The following is a 15,914-nucleotide window of genomic DNA, read 5'->3' as shown; positions in this document are numbered from 1 at the left end:
TGCAGTATACAATCTCCGATGTGCCAGTCTAAAATCAATTAGCTGTCAGCTATTGGTTAATGATGACTCCGTGACCCGGCTTTGCTCCTGCTGGGAATTCCGGGCAGAACTTTATAATGGGGAAGGTTCCATGTTTCTTCTCGGTTAATAATGTATTAGATGCTGAAGTCACTTTATCAGACAGAACCTCCTGGAAGGAGAAGATAATCTCTCTGAAATGGGCAGTCGTAATAATCAGGATTAAATCCAAGCCAGTTCTTTTCGAGCAGTGGGGGTTGTTAAAATATATATATATATATCACAATGTTATCCATGACTTTCAGACGCTGTACTACTGTGATAGGTTCTTGGCATAGAAGGATACAGAAAGGTCACCTCTAAAGACATGCAGGCAGGAGGGGGAGGGTCTTGAACTTATCCCTGGCATAGCTTGATAAGACTCAGTTCAACTGCTAAAGAGTCGAAATCAGATGAAATTGACAGACTGCGATGTAGGTCACATTGCTGAAGTAGAGAGCACTAGATATAAGTGGAGAAGAGGTTGAAAGGGACTCCCTGGTTAGATATATAGTGTCATTGGGAATATTCCTGCATACTTCTCTGTCACTAGAGGTACAGATGACCAAGTACTTTCCTCTCACTTAGACTATTGCCATGTATTATACATTATACATTATGCTTTGAAAGTGCCATGGACATTTCAGCTGCAACATCTCTTCAAGCCCTCCATATAGTTTGTCCGCAATTCATTGCATGATTCACGATGCTCCCATCAAGATGGTGTCCAACATGAAAAAAAATTCCTTCCAGTAGCACCTTAAAGACCAACTAAGTTAGTTCTTGGTATGAGCTTTCGTGTGCATGCACACTTCTTCAGATACATGAAAGCTCAGATACACGAAAGCTCATACCAAGAACTAACTTAGTTGGTCTTTAAGGTGCTACTGGAAGGAATTTTTTTTGTTTTGACTATGGCAGACCAACACGGCTACCTATCTGTAACTGTGTCCAACATGGTGAGGGAAAGGGGAGGAACATACGTGTTGGAACAGTGCAAAACATATCTCACCAAACTCCTTTTGTTTGGCAAATTGCAGAGGTAAGGTTATATAATCTATGTGGTTTTTTAAAAAAATAAATGGTGAAGGACAGGTGTAAAAAGCATTCCGTGACAAGTCTTCTATGCCCCTGCTGTGGTTGAATGGGTAGTTGAAGGGAAATACACTTGAAAGGCCGTTGAAAGCAGATTCTTCTGACATCTCTAATATCAAGTGATGCCTTGCATGTGTGAAGGGCCCCTTGTAGATCTAACACAGCTGGCAGAACTTCCCCATCACCCCAGTCTCACTGCAAATGCAATACACGTTCAGCAGCCAGCCATCAAGTTCTGAGAAATCAAAGGAGGAGCTTTTGTAGCAGACAGTGGTGGCACTGCAGGTGGCCTCCCTCTGCCTGAGTCACAGCTGCATACCAGAATGGAGAGGGGGAGAGGCTAGGTCAGTGTGGTGCAGATGCGCTAGCAGAGCCAGTTCAGTGTTTCTGCCGGTGTGTTTGCACTGCATCGACCTCACCGCCCCCCCCCCTCCATCCCAGTGTGCAGCAATGACTTCACTAGAGGGAGGTCAAATGAATGACATAGCTCCAGCATGGGTATATGTATGCAAGAATCAGCCCTCAGACACCACAGGCTTAAAGAGCATCCTATGTGATAGCTCTAATGTGCAAACTGGCATGTTGTCCTCTTCTCAGGGGAGGAAGGAAAATGCCTCAGTGTTTTCCTTCCTTCCTTCCTTCCTTCCTTCCCTATCCTATCCTATCCTATCCTATCCTATCCTACCTACCTACACCTGTTTTCAGAAATTGCACAATGTCAGAAGAATGGCAGGCATCATCTTACACACACGCACAAAGCTGCATTTGCATATGTATGTATATATGTGACAAGGAGTTTTGGCAGCTGCAAATATTTCCCTCCCCCACCTCCCGGTTCCATAACACTTTGGCAGGACTCACATAGATTTTTCAGCCATTAGTGCTGCTTCTTGATGACAGTGATGCCTGAACTGTTAAATTGAGTGTAATGATGTTCTTCCTTCACAGATACAAAAGAATGAATTCTGCTCCTGCCGAAGCTAGCAGCTAAGCACCTTTGAACCCGATGTGTCACTATTACTCATTTGGCAGTCCTCTTTCCTCGTAGCCCCTTGCTATTATTTCTGCACTTAGCAAGTGAGCAGAGATGCTCACTGCTGGTGCTGTACGTTGGTAAAAGGCCTCATATTGTATTCAAAGCTTAGCATAACAACATTATGGCACCGTTTTTTTGCTTTTCTTCTAAGGACCTTTGCACTGGGCGCTTATGCATAAGTGTCACTTGCAATGCTGCAAATTCTGAAGTGCATCATGACAGGCCCCACAGCTACATAAGCTGTGTGGGTCCATGTATGCCCCCAAACGACGGCAGTGCATGACATTATTCTCAACTTATTAGGATCAACTGACAGTCATAGAATGGGCAGCTGGCAAAGGATGGCACCAGTGGCATAGCATGGGTAGCCAGTGCCCAGGACTGTAGGGGCTGAGGAAGGAGGGAAATGGACAGAATACGCATGCACATTCAACTGCTTAACAGCATCTGTGTCACCCAGGAGAACGCAGCCATAGAGATAAGAAAAGAAGAGTTGTTCTGTTGTCTGGAGAGGTCATTTCCTGGTTCTCAATGCAGCGCAGTGACAGAAGCGTGCGGCTGTATTGAGGCAGCACCAGGCATTTAAATTTTGCATCTCTAACAATTTTGCGCTCAGGGCAACCGCCCCTGTGCCGCCCCACATACGTCACTGGATGGCACTACGGATGGACGTGGGCTGAAGAGACTCAGGCTCACATCCCTGGTTGGCAATGAAGTTAACTAGGTGACCTTTGGCTAGTCACTGCCCATGCCTGGCCTACCTTACAAAGGGATCATATGCTGTCATAGGAGCGTGCTGGTCAGTAATCACACAGTTCAAATTTGGAGTTAACTCTTTATTAGCAAAAGCACAATCTCCACATACTTGGTTGAGTATCAGGCAGCTCTTTCCTGGTGGTCTTACTCCATAAAAACCAGTTGTTGAGACTGAAAGTCCCTGCCTCCTCACAGCCCTCATCTCCAGGGCTTTTCTCAAGCAGTCAGAGAATACGTCCATGGGCAGGCAACCTCCCTATGCCCTTTTCATGTCTCTTTTGGTTCTGGGAGACAAGGGGAGAGGGGAGCTTGTCACAGCAGGAGGGGAAGACACCCATGACTCTTCACCAGCCTGACTCATCTCTGCCTCTTGGCCTCCATCCTCCCACTCTCCTGCTTCAGCTCCTGCCTCTGATTCGGGACTTCTCTGCCACACACTCTCTCACTAAACCCTGTTACCTCTTCAGCTTCTGACACCTCCTCTTCCCAGTCTTCTCCCTGTGACCAGTCTTCATCGTCCCACCACCACAGCCCAGGCTCTGAGCCTTCTTCCCTTGCTGGTTCTCCGGCTAGTTCATTCCGCTATTCCTCTGCATCCAACCCATCCACAACATCTAACTTACAACATATGCTACGCTTCCAACCCACCCATCTTGGCAAATGCTGCTCTGGCAGGTGACATCATTCTCCTGTTGCCGGGGTGGGGATGGGGTAGAAGTACCAGAACTGGACTCTCTTGCATACATGTTCCAAGTGCTGGCCTAAAACATTCTCCGAACAGCCAAAGTACATCAAAGCCCTTCTCCTCCCTCTGAACATATTTTTACTGGCTCTCTATCTCTGTCTTTCTCTCTTCCACCCAAGGCACTCTGATATGGTCAGTCTCTCCATGCAACAGAGGTGTGCAGTTTTGGAAAACGGTGATTAATGAGACCTAGCTGGCTGAACTGGGGAAAGTGTACAAGCCTCTCCCTTTGATTTTGTTTTGTTTCAAAAGCCATGTTCAGTGGGGATTGAAAATATATATATATATATATATATATATATATATATATATAGTATTTTTTATCAGATTACGGACAAGGCCACCAGAACAGCCCAGCCCAGCCCAGCCCAACAGTTCAAAGAGGCTTAGCTCCCCACAAATCCCTTTATCCTTCCTCAAACTCTAGGAAGGGCACCAGCGGCAAGTCGTTTGGCTGGCCCCGCCGCAGCTGCATGGGTTTTGCATAATTATTTATGCCGATGCAACCCCCAGTAATTAACTTCCAGATGAATGTGATATTCTGATCCGGAGTGCTTTGCATTTCAGCCGTCCCTCCAGCAAGCAACTGTCAAAAGCCGGACCGCTTGACAGAGTTGGGGGGGGGGGCGGTTTCAGAGTGAGGGGGGGTGTTTCCTGCCAAAGGCCCCCTCCCAGACATCTGCTCGGAAACAAACGCACAGACAAAGGGAGGTCCTGCTGAATGGCTTCCATACATATTAAGTCATTTCAAAAAGTTTAAAACAAAAACAAAAACCAAACACCGACTTACCTCCTTCAGCCAAGACATAGAACACACAGGGAGATGCCTTAAACCAGGTCAGGTTCTTTGGTGATCTAGCCGAAAGTTGACTAGCAGTGGCTCTCCAGAGCTTCATCTCAACACTTCAGGCAGAAGAGGTTGCTCCCATCACCTACTACTTGAATCAGTGCTGGATTAAACCCCTAGGCCAGGGGTCAGCAATTTTTTTCAGCCAGGGGCTGGTCCACTGTCCCTCAGACCTTGTGGAGGACCGGACTATATTTTTTCTTGGGGGGGGGGGGATGAACAAATTCCTATGCCCCACAGATAACCCAGAGATGCATTTTAAATAAAAGGACACATTCTACTCAAGTAAAAACACCAGGCAGTCCCCACAAATAACTCAGAGATGCATTTTTAATACAGTGGTACCTCTGGTTACGTACTTAATTCGTTCTGGAGGTCTGTTCTTAAGCTGAAACTGTTCTTAACCTGAAGCACCACTTTAGCTAATGGGACCTCTCGCTGCTGCTGCGCCACCGCCGCACGTTTTCTGTCCTCATCCTGAAGCAAAGTTCTTAACCCGAGGTACTATTTCTGGGTTAGCGGAGTCTGTAACCTGAAGCGTATGTAACCTGAAGCGTATGTAATCCGAGGTACCACTGTAAAACGACACATTCTACTCATGTAAAAACACACTGATTCCTGAACCGTTCATGGGCCGGATTTAGAAGGTGATTGGGCCGGATCCAGCCCCTGGGCCTTAGTTTGCCTACCATGTCCTAGGCAGTCAAAATCTCCCCCCACTTCGTGGGTGCACTCTAGTCGGATAACATCGAACGAAGAAAGCTTGATTGTCATTTTCTTTGAAGCTCAAATCAATATTATTTTGATCCGTTGTTGGGGCCCCCTAAAAGGCACGAGGCCCATAGGCTGGTGTCTACTCTGTCTATTTGGTAATCCGGCACTGACTTGGATCACATTTTTAATAAAACTGGAGACTGAGGATTGGTTCTAGGGGGTCAGCTGCATGCCAACTGAGCCGACTGCTTGCACTGTCAAAGGGCAGCTTCACATCTGACTCACTGGAGAAGACTGTGGCAGATATGTCAACGTAACATTGGCATTTCCCATAGGCAACAGACAGGGTTGGATCCAGGCTGCTTTTGCATTAAGTGGAAAAGACTCCTCCTGGGTTTAAGGCAGGCTCCCATGAGACCTACCTGACCAACTGGTTCCCCATTGGTCAGAAAGAGTCTGAGGTCCTTCCCTCAAAAGACAGGTGAGAGAGCCTTTACAAAATCACTGAGCTGCCTTTGCATCTGGGTCCCTCCTACCATTGGGGTCCAGGCTGGGATTTTCCTACTGCAGTAAAACTGACCATCCTTGCAGCCTTCTCAAAAGTAGGCTAGAAGTATTATATTGTAGCTGAATAGGCTAGGACTAGTACAGGGACATGGGAGGCGCTGTGGGTTAAACCACTGAGCCTAGGGCTTGCTGACCAGAAGGTCGGCGGTTTGAATCCCCTCATCGGGGTGAGTTCCCGTTGTTCAGTCCCAGCTCCTGCCCACCTAGCAGTTCAAAAGCATGTCAAAGTGCAAGTAGATAAATAGGTCTACTGGCGGGAAGATAAACGGCGTTTCCATGTGCTGCTCTGTTTCACCAGAAGCGGCTTAGTCATGCTGGCCACATGACCTGGAAGCTGTCTGCAGACAAACGCCAGCTCCCTCGGCCAATAAAGTGAGATGAGCGCCGCAACCCCAGAGTTGTCCGCAACTAGACCTAACGGTCAGGGATACCTTTACCTTTAGTCCAGTTTTGGGGAGCATGCACCCTGAGTAACTTATAAGGGAACCACCTGGAACACAGAGAGTGCATTGATCTCATAATTCCTGGGCTTTAGGAACTTGAGGGGGTTCTGCCAGGGAAATGAGTAAATGAGTAAATTGTTTGGATCTATGGGGTGGCAGAAGCTCTGCTTTCCCTAGCATAGGTTGTGCGTAGGTTGTGCAGGGTACACTGGCTCAGATACTTTTAAAAAATTAATCGCTTTGGTGTATCACTAGTTCTCCCCTCGGGCTGTGAGTGACCCAGAAAGTGTAGTGGTGGCAGCAACTACCAGGGAGCAAGGCTCAACTGGCAGTACTGCAGGGTTGTTGTGAGCAGATGGGCAAAGCAGGGGGTATGAGAGGCTCTCCTGATCATTCCCCTTTCTCCATCGGGGGGCACCTGGGAGTGCAAGGAGACTTGAGGCTTGAGTTGCACTCTTCTGGATTCAGCTCACAAGAATTTAACTGGGGGAACTTGCATGGCTAAGCACCCCTGCGCCCAATTCTCATGGCATCTCCAATCCATAGTTCATCAGTCCCACATTTTCTTCTTCCCTACTGGTCAGCTCTTCCCATTTATTGATAATAAGGCTGTTTGAATATGCATGAATCACTTAACATTAATCTAGCACATGCTAGAGTAACCTTCTATCTGCTGTTTGCCTATGCCATTTAAACAAAGTGATTAGAAATGCGTTCTGGCGTTCTCCCTTTTCCAGTAAACAATGCATCTCTCCTCCCCACCCCAAACAACACTTCTAGTTTCTACCCAGCATTGATATTGGTATCATGTATCCCATTTTATCATTAGAAAACCAATTACCAGCTGACAATTATAGAGTGAATAATTTCAATAACATTAATTGCCCACAACTGACAACAAGGCCATTTACGTCTCATTAACTGAGGCTGAGGGAGTTTTCCAGGGAACAGAGGGTTAAATTATCTATACGAGGTGGTTCCTGTGATCCTAATACAAATGTACTCCGTGTTGTGTGTGTGTGTGTGCACCAGAGAGAGAGAGAGATTCCCCCAAGCTTATTACTGCTACATTATTAGCATATTTTATGTATTTTTCAGCTCAGTTAAATAAACAGTTGGGGTAGGGGGGTACGGACGCTTCAGAAGGATTACAGACAATTCTGCTTTGCGGCAATATCTGGAGCACAGATGGCTTCTGAATAACTGGTTCAGATTTTAAGCAAGGAAGCTTCCAGTTTTGGGGTGTTAATTAGGGCTGCAAGGGTAAACACATGTCTGGAAGCCCACAGAACGAAAAGCAGCTGGGGAACGTTGCATGGGAAAAGTCTGGGGAGGCGGAGGGGGTGAAGTACTCCTCCCCTTGCTGCTTTTCTGCTGAAAACAGCCTCTTCCTGTAGCTGTCCCTGGAAGGATTTTGTTCCGTGTACAGTGGTACCTCGAGTTACAGACGCTTCAGAGTACAGACACTTCAGGTTACAGACTCCGCTAACCCAGAAATAGTACCTCGGGTTAAGAACTTTACTTCAGGGTGAGAACAGAAATCGTGCTCCGGCGGTGCGGTGGCAGCAGGAGGCCCCATTAGCTAAAGTGGTGCTTCAGGTTAAGAACAGTTTCAGGTTAAGAACAGACCTCCGGAACGAATTAAGTACTTAACCCAAGGTACCACTGTATCTGTATCATGTAACTGGTTCCACACCAATTTCCATCAGCGCATCTATTATGAGAAGGCCGAGTTGATAATGGAACGACACAGAAACATCAGAAAAAGCGTTTAAGCCCTGAGAAACTTAAAAAGAAAAGACCACGACCAGCAAGCTGACCATTTGAAACCCATGCCAATAACCAAACCGTCTCTCAGGTCTCTCCCAAGGCAGCTTGGCCATTTGTATTCTTTTAGAGGAGCTCTCACGGTGCACTGAGTGCAGGTTTGGAGAGCGCCGGTGCATTTGTCAGGCCAGAGAAAATGGCTGCCTAGTGCGGCCCTTGGAAGACAGATGATCAGCTCATATGCAAGCTAAGCTAGATGAAAAGGGGCAGCCAAGTGTGTTTATTGTGTGGTTTGCCTCATTTACATATAAAGTGGGGGCAAGTCATTTCATAATTAAAATGGGATGTTGTGGGTAAGAGGAGACATACCTTCCCCTTTCTGCTGCTGCCATCACCTCACGGTGGTCTCTTAACTTCAAGCGGAGGGAATGAGATTTAGCTTACCTCACCATTTAATATCATAAAATATAGCTTCACCCCCTTCTTGAACAGGGCAGAAATAAAATATGTGGCTATTCTGTCCTGACTAGCTTGGCCAAGCAAGAATATGGGACTGGGAAATTTGGGGGATTGGGATGGAGGGAAGGAAAATGCTGTTAAAAAAAAAGCAGTGAATTAAAATTCCCAGGCTGGATTATGTTTCATTCTTTTATTTTATTAGCTAGGGGATGGTTCAGGTACATTGATTAAACCAACCTTCTGTAATGAAGGAGTCTGGATTAGGGATGGGGAAGAAATTTGCTTCAGTTTGCATTTAAAGTTGAACCTGCCTAACTTGAAGTTTCTGAAACAAAATGCAAATCAAAACAATGACATCCTTTGAAACCTGCACTTCTCAAAATTTTGCAATACAGTTCTGCCACTAAGGAATATGTAAAGAAAATGCATATACAAGGCAAAAGTGTGTGTTTGTTTGTTTGTTTGTGTGTGTCTGTGTGTGAAAATAGCATATATAAATGCATTATGTTAGAAAAATTACCTTGAAAAAAATGTTTATTTTAGACAAAATTGCATACCAAAATGTGTATATTAGGAGAAAATTGCACTAAAATGCTGATGGATTTTTACCAGGACTTTAAACCTGCCCCCCCCCCCAAAAAAAAGCATATTGATGTGGAAATGTGAAGGCTGGAAAAATGAGAAACTGAGGAAACAAAATACAGATAGATTTGTTCATTCTAAGTATGGATGCTTGTGATCTGCTACATAGTGGGTAGAACCCAGAGTTCATTGCTGCCAATGTGAAAAGTTAGTCAGGATGAAGTGCAAAGCCAGTGATTTCAGTGTACAAAAAACCTCGTTCTGGATCCATCCCAATCTGTTTGCTCAAAATGTACACAGTCCTGTAGAAAGATCCTTGAAGCGTATTCTTGAAAAGTACGCATGTGCAGCTGACATGACATGTTACAATGATAAAAGGGCGTGAGCAATTCAAGCATTGAAACTCGCCCGCTGTGATAATGGAGAGCCTGCACTGCCCACTGAGTTCTGTAGAATTCGTTTGTCTGCCCCCGGTTAGATACCAACATACAATCAGCACCACGTGTACTTATTTCATAAGATGCCCTAATAACTGAGCTGTCCTTGGAGCGCTACAAAACCAGAGCTGAGGGACCAAAATATGTCAATATCCACTGTCCGGTTTTGTCTGCCTATTCTGTTCTTGTTCCATTTAGTCCTTTGAATAGCACCTAGGTCTGTATTTGAAAATTGGTATTTCTGCCCGACTCTTGTTGCATTTAGTGGTTAACTTTGCTTATAGGTACATTGCAGATGGAAAATACAGGAAATGCAAACTGACGGTATAATTTCCTGCCATCTTGGCTAAAATGGTCAACCAGAAAGCATGTTTGCAATACGATAAGCAGAGTGTGTGTGTGTGTGTGACTGCGATATTTTTCTTGATCAGTCTTGAGTGCTGCAGGACTTATTGCCAAGCCTCTTGGCAGCTCCTGCTTCTTCTGCATTAGCTAGCGCATCTGTCAGGTCTGGAACAAGGCTGGGCTCTCCTCCCCGAACCCATATCTTTTCAAGCAGAACCCCTTTGCAGCAGACAAAAGTGCCTTGCCTCTGATCCCCCTTAAAACGGCAGAGTGCCGCTTTTCAAACAAGCATCCCTTGTGAAGGCCCTGGGCCCCTGCGTTCTCCGAACAGCAGGCAGGAGAATATATGAATACCAATGAGGAGGCGCGGCTGTGCTCCTGGAAGGAAGCAAGAAGAGTTAATGAGATGGCGTCCTGCTGTTGGGCCCTTGCATGCTAAATACCGACCCGGTTTTATCTAAGGGTGAGCCTACTTTGATCTGCTCCGACGTCCTGCTCTCGATATCGGTGGGCATCCGCACCAACAGAATGAAACCCATATGGGAATCGCATATTGCAGGCAAGAGAATGCTACACATAAAAAAAAAAATCACAAACACTGTAAGCAGGAAGAGCAAAAAGTGAAATCAATTAGCCCTGGTTGTGTTGCATTCAGGCACAATAAACTGACTGTCTCTTTAAATGTGGCTCAGGCATCACATTCCCTCCTCCATCTTGGCTCAAAAGAAAGCCTGTTGCAGGCCTGTACTAAGAGCCCTTCCCAGGAGCTGTATATAACCCTGTTTCATATGTCATGGGGTGATCTCCCGTTGCTCGGTCCCTGCTACTGTCCACGTAGCAGTTCAAAAGCACGTCAAAGTGCAAGTAGATAAATAGGTACCACTCCGTCGGGAAGGTAAACAGCATTTCCATACACTGCTCTGGTTCGCCAGAGTGGCTTGGACATGCTGGCCACATGACCCAGAAGCTGTCTGCGGACAAACGCAGGCTCCCTCGGCCAGTAAAGCGAGATGAGCGCCGCAACCCCAGAGTCGTCCGTGACTGGACCTAATGGTCAGGAGTCCCTTTACCTTCTTACATTACCAAAGTCCTGTGTGGAGCTTGTAAATCATACTAGAGAGGGTCAGCAAACAATGGGCTAAGAACCACCACACAGTTATATGTGCGGTATTATATTCCTTGCCACATGGGTCTTCCATGTTAGATTGCAGTCTCTGCAACTAAATTTTATTTAAAAATTAAGCAAAATAAAGACCTCATGAAAATTTCTCAGTCGTGAAAATTCACCAGCATTTTAATGTAAAACTTCTCCTAATATTCACATCTGTAATTCTGCCTAATCTGCACAAGTCTGCAAAGCATTTCCCTCTACAGTGGTGCCCCGCAAGGCGAATGCCTCGCAAGACGAAAAACTCGCTAGACGAAAGGGTTTTCCGTTTTTTGAGTCGTTCCACAAGACGAATTTCCCTATGGGCTTGCTTCGCAAGACGAAACGTCTTGCGAGTTCTTGCGAGTTTGTTTCCTTTTCCTTAAAGCCGCTAAGCCGTTAATAGCCGCTAAGCCGTTAATAGCCGCTAAGCCGCTAAGCCGCTAATCGCCGCTAAGCCGCTAATAGCCGTGCTTCGCAAGACGAAAAAACCACAAGACGAAGAGACTTGCAGAACGGATTAATTTCGTCTTGCGAGGCACCACTGTAAAATAATGCATGATTTTTTTGAAAATGTAACATGTTGTCCCTATATACTGTATTTTTCAGTGTATAACACGCCCCCATGTATAAAACGACCCCCTATTTGGGGGGATTCAGACTTAAGAAAATGGGGGAGATTGTCCATGGTTGTTGAGCTTTTATGGGGGGGCGTATTGCCGAAAACCACTCACCCATCTGACCTGCGCTACTGCACCCACATAGCAAAAGCCGCCTATCAGCAGTTCACTCACCGCCAGAAGCCACAATTTGTCCGCCCTATTGCCGCAGCGCAATGAAATAGACACCAGCCCTTGTTGCAGCCACAAATAACAATGCCGACAATCTCTGGCTAGCGAAAGCAACCAATCCCACGTCACCAATATGCACTGACCATGTATAAGACACCCCCCATCTCTTAACGTTAATTTTCTGGGGGGAAATCTCATCTAATACATGAAAAAGTATGGTAATTCATTTTTGTATTGCATTACTTAAGTTGGAGAACTACACTGCAAAATTTGAAGAAGTGTGAACGTTGAAGGATGCCCGAATTTCAGTTTCTGTCACATTTTGGAAATTGTGATTCAGTTTAATTCCCTCTTTCACATACACACATTCCTACATGCAGCTCAGTTTCATCTGAAGCTGGGCTTAAACTACAGTACAAATGTCCCCCAAGCAAACCCTGGGGCGGCACCCTTTGTAAAGCAGCCAGAACTCCTTTGCAAAACCCAACCAAATAAGTCATCACAATGGGCTGAGCCTTATATACGGTGTTTGTTTTGTTTGGTGGAGAAAGGCAACTGTCGTTCAGTTTCCATTGACAATAGAAGAGGTTCTTTGTCCTCTTCAGTTATCACTCCTGCTGTGTAACAAATTGCTGCTGTTTAAATCTCTTAAAAACAGGCACTGGTAGAGGTTGACAGGAATATGGAAAAGGTTTTGACAGAAACATAATAAAATGTGTGTCTGTGTAGGAAAAAGCTAAGCATATTATATTGTATGGAAGAAATGCATCCCCCCCCATTCCCGCTCCATTTTTTTTAAATGCTTACTTAATAAGGAATCTTTGTGGCCATCTTTTTGAGTACCAAAAAGTTCACCCACTCTTGCAGCTCAGTGGTTCAGCATCTTCTTTCTATGCAGAAGTTTTCCAGGGTCCAGCCCATAGCATCATCAGGATGACTCCCTGACTGAATATCCTGTTTACACCACCTTTCCTGCCAGTGTACAGTCTGCCAGTGTAGCCAGGTCATGTAACTGAGCAGAACAGAGTTAAGATTTAGTGTAAGCCTGGCCTGGTCCTGCACCACTGTTGTAAAAATTACGATGTTTGAAGTTCGGAATGTGGTTAGAAATGTCGAAAAAACTAGCAACAAAAGAAAGAAAAGCTAGGCAGCCCTAAGCTATGATCCTTTATTACAGTTGCAACTGGGTTCCCACAGCAAAAGCTGAAGAAGAACCCCGCCTTCATGTGCGTACAATTTTTGTATACTTTTGAGTCAAGAAGATACAATACGTCACACATGTGTGACTCGAGTTACAGAGTAAAGGGTGCAAAAGTTAGGGGTCTGGGATCAAAGTAGTGAGGTAGTGCTAAGTTGAACATGCGTGAAAGTCCTAATAGTTACTGGGAGATGGGCTGATGACCAGATTCTGGGGAAATAATGGGGTGAGGTGTCAGCAATTTAGGGAGATGTGGAAACTAATTTCCCTTCTATTACAGGGTTTGTTTGTTCAGTGTTCATGGCAGACCCTGTGATGAAATCCCCAGGGATGACGAAGAGAGAAGATTAAGATCGGGAACTCTCTGTTGGAGAGTCGTTCACAGAATCATTTCCTCAAACTCAAATGTTAAAGTAATTGGTGTCCCAGAATATCAACGTCTTCTGATGCACAGCTTAATTGGGTACAACTTGAAACAATAAAGTTACAATCAAAGTTACAAGAGAGGATACAGTTTATATAAAGACAGGATTATCTATAAGGATATTTCAACGTTACATTTCGTTCACAGTTTATTAAACAAGACCCTAGGCTAGTTTCTATTCTGCATCTCCTTATATTTCTTTTATTCAACATTGTTTTCACTTTGGAGAGAGGAGTGCTGGGATGCTACACAGAGATGCTATTCAAGGCAGACCCTCCTGCATGTTTACAGAAGGATAGGTGAAGGGTTGTGAATATGGGCAGAGTTGGTCCCTCTGCATGGCTGTTGGAATCCATTTACAGTGGTACCTTGGGTTACAGACGCTTCAGGTTACAGATGCTTCAGGTTAAGGACTCCACTAACACAGAAATAGTACCTTGGCTTAAGAACTTTGCTTCAGGATGAGAACAGAAATCGCGCGGCGGCAGCAACGGGAGGCCCCATTAGCTAAAGTGGTGCTTCAGGTTAAGAACAGTTTCAGGTTAAGAACGGAACTCCAGAACGAATTAAGTTCTTAACCCAAGGTATCACTGTATCTACATATGTCCTTAGGAATAAATTGTGTGAATGTGTGAGTGTGTCCAATTCCTATATCACCACAAGTCCCCCAGAAGTGGGATTATACCAGTGTAAGTTTTGCCAATGGGGGAGTTGCTGTTGCATTCCTACATGGAGATGCAAAGCAGCTTACAGTGATACCTCAGTTTTTGGACGTCTCCGTTGCTGAGCATTTTGGTTTTCGAACGCCGAATACCCAGAAGTAAATGCTTCCATTTTCGAACGCGCCTCGGAAGTCAAACGGCTTCCGCTGTGTGTATCTGTTATTTTTCACAATTTCCTCTATTGAATTGGCAGACCGCCCTTTGCGCCTCGGTTTTTGAATGTTTCAGAAATCAAACGATCTTCCAGAACAGAGTACGTTCGAAAACCAAGGTACCACTGTACAGATAAAATAGGAACAGCTAAAAACTTGGGGAGGGGGGTGGCAAACATTTATAGAATTAAAACTATACATATAAGATATCTATTAAAAACATACAGGTAATTACAATAAAGACAGCACAGCTCCAGCCCTTTCATTAAAAGCAGTTATGCCATCGTATCTCTCGGACTTTTGCTAGCATAGCCCAGCTGACTCAGAAAACCAGCTAGCTGCGCTAAAGATCCACCACATCCAATCTTGCTCATCCCAGTGGCTCTCAGGTTAGGATCGTGCCCTAAGTTTTATCTTAATACATTACATAAATGGCGTTTCCATGCACTCTAGCTTCTGTCATGAAGCAGTTTAGTCATGCTGGCCACATGACCCAGAAAGCTGTCTGTGGACAAATGCCAGCTCCCTAGGCCTCAAAAGTGAGATGAGTGCCACACCCCATAGTGGCCTTTGACTGGACTTAACCATCCAGCAGTCCTTTACTTTTACCTAATACATTACATTATATAGTATATTATGTGTACTAATACAACATAATATATGGAATACACTATGCTTTACTGCACTATAGTATGTATGTTTTGAGGCTCACTGTTGCTTGACAAGTCCAGGATAGGCTTCTGTGATGTCAACATCCTATTGAGAGGGAAGAGGCAGTGGCAGAGCACTGTCAAAAATAACATTGTCGTGCCAATTGTGGAGACATAAGAACTGAGCCCAGCTGTGGCCTTTATTGTAGTGAAGATAAAACAGCATGCTTTTATTTACTATGGGATTATGCACATTTCTCTGAGTGACACTGAAGGCTCGTTTGTTAGGACAGCAGGCAAGTTTTGAACAGAGAAAGGGGACACTCACTGCTTTAACGAAAAATCCTCCCCACAGTTTGGTGGCAAGTTATTGCAAGATAGCCATCTTGATAAATTTGCTTCATATTTCAAACATTACTGCTTTCCGCTCTGTGGAGATCTCTTAGACTTCATTTAAGGTGGCAGACAGATGGCACTGAGGAGCGGGTGCTTGCTAAAGTATGGCAATTGTTTTTATACATGCCCACCCACCCACAAATAAACTCTTGATTTCTAATTTATCGAGTGAGACTTACAAATGTTTACTAGGGGTGGACGGGTCTACTGTATATTTCTCCATTCCATCCATGTTTTGCAGTCTTCATGTTAAATTCCATTCTATTTCTATAATGCTGAGTGTGACAAACTCCCTGTATACACACTTATAATAATGCAGAGTCTTATGTATGGTGTTTCTCTAAATCTTTTTTTTTATACAGTCATACCTCATGTTACGTCCGCTTCATATTACATTCTTTCAGGTTACGTCCCGTGGCGACCCGGAAGTACCAGAAAGAGTTACTTCCGGGTTTCACCGCTCGCACGTGTGCAGACTCGCAAAATGACATCACACGCATGCACAGCCCTTGGCCCCTAGGAGTTGGCTCCTATGCTAACCATGAAGGCAAGCATAGCCATCATGGCTAGTAGCCCTTGACATG

Source organism: Podarcis muralis, chromosome 3 (assembly GCF_964188315.1).
Source record: "Podarcis muralis chromosome 3, rPodMur119.hap1.1, whole genome shotgun sequence".
Taxonomy (NCBI): domain Eukaryota; kingdom Metazoa; phylum Chordata; class Lepidosauria; order Squamata; family Lacertidae; genus Podarcis; species Podarcis muralis.
This window is presented reverse-complemented; position numbering follows the sequence as displayed.